General features: G+C 39.7%; 1 pseudogene; it reads left to right on the top strand.

Annotated features, from left to right (window-relative positions):
- The first annotated feature begins 989 nt into the window (after positions 1–989).
- Positions 990–1,440, top strand: LOC143964389 (amino-terminal enhancer of split pseudogene; annotated as a pseudogene).
- The last annotated feature ends 312 nt before the right edge of the window (positions 1,441–1,752 follow it).

Genomic DNA, 1,752 nt, shown 5'->3' on the forward strand with positions numbered 1-1,752 from the left:
CAATATATATTCTTGTACATATTTTTGGTAAAAAAAAAAAAAAAATTGCAATAAGCGTATATTGATTCATTTTCGCAAAAGTTATAGTGTCTACAAACTATGGTAAAGATTTATGGCATTTTTATGGCTTTTTTATTATTTATTTATATTTTACTAGTAATGGCAGTGATCTGCGATTTTTAGCAGTACTGCAACATCGTTACAGAAATATCGGACACTTTTGACACATTTTTGGGACCACTGGCACTTATACAGCAATCAGTGCTATAAATATGCACTGATTACTGTGTAAATGTCCCTGGCAGGGAAGGTGTTAACACTAGGGGGCGATCAAGGGGTTAAATGTGTGTTCCCTCAGTGTGTTCTAACTGTATGGGGATATGACTGACTAGGGGGGAGACATATCTTTGTTCCTACTTACTAGGAACAAAGATTTGTCTCCTCTCCCCTGATAGAACAGGGATTTGTGTGTTTATAGGTTAATTATTATTAAAGGTTTACAGTACCAAAAACTCCTGTGGCAACTAGCAGTTAATTGACTTACCCACTGGGTTTTTGTATGTCTTTGGGACTACTACTACTGGATACTGGATACTTCTACTGGATACAGAAGTTTCACCATAATTATGAGGGTGGGGAGTAGTCAGGACACAGAAGGGAAGATTTTACTGGTAAAGTCCTCAACAAATATGCATAGTCATTAGGTGACTCAACCCACCAACATATCTGAAATATTTGTTTTGTGCCCAGTTTAGTTCACAGAAATAGATATTTATTTAAACAGACATTGTACTAACAGCCTGGACTTTCCTCCTATAGCAGGTACACATTGCATCTAAATTTGACTGTTCAGTTTAATAGACCCAAGAATTTGACATAGTACACTTTGTAATCTGACAAACTAGGAAATGCCTCCCTCTCATCCTCAGAACTCAGTTAGGACTAGGGTTGCCACTTTTTCTTCAAGCCAAACTCAAACACTAGCGGACACCAGGGATATGATGTTTCCGCAAAGCAATAGCCGACACTCGGGTTCCTCTCACCTGCCCCAGCAACTCAAGTTCACAACCTCCGATTCCTGTGATAGGATTAAAGATGAGTTCCAGTTGCTTCAGGCACAATATCACAGTCTAAAATTGGAGTGCGACAAGTTGGCCAGTGAGAAATCGGAGATGCAATGACACTACGTCATGTATTATGAGATGTCCTATGGCCTGAACATTGAAATGCACAAACAGGCTGAAATTGTCAAAAGGTTAAATGGCATCTGCGCCCAGGTTTTGCCTTACCTCTCCCAAGAGCATCAGCAACAAGTCCTGGGAGCCATTGAGAGAGCAAAGCAAGTGACTGCTCCAGAACTGAATTCCATTATTCGTGTATGTTAGTGTTTTTCTGGCTTGTTGAAAGGAAAAGCATATACTTGTAGTGTTTTTGATGGTGGGAAAAAATAAATTCAGTGTGAAAAAAACAAAAACAAAAAAAAACACTAGCGGCGCACCGCAACATTTTTTTTTTTAATATACACTATAGTACTGCAACAGACCTGGGACACCTTTGGGCACTCCAAAGAGAATAGTAATGCTGTGCACATATTTACCTCTTACTCTCCTATCAGGCCTTGTTCTGAGCCACATTCCTGTCTGAATATTATGTCCGGGTTTCAAACAGACTGAAACCTGGACACATGATTTAAAACCCGAACTGTCCAGGTGAATCCTGGACAGGTGGCAACCCTAGTTAGGACTGTCCTGA

Source organism: Lithobates pipiens, unplaced genomic scaffold, assembly GCF_037356315.1.
Source record: "Lithobates pipiens isolate NorthernLeopardFrog02 unplaced genomic scaffold, aLitPip1_a1.2 Scaffold_8, whole genome shotgun sequence".
Classification (NCBI taxonomy): Eukaryota; Metazoa; Chordata; class Amphibia; order Anura; family Ranidae; genus Lithobates; species Lithobates pipiens.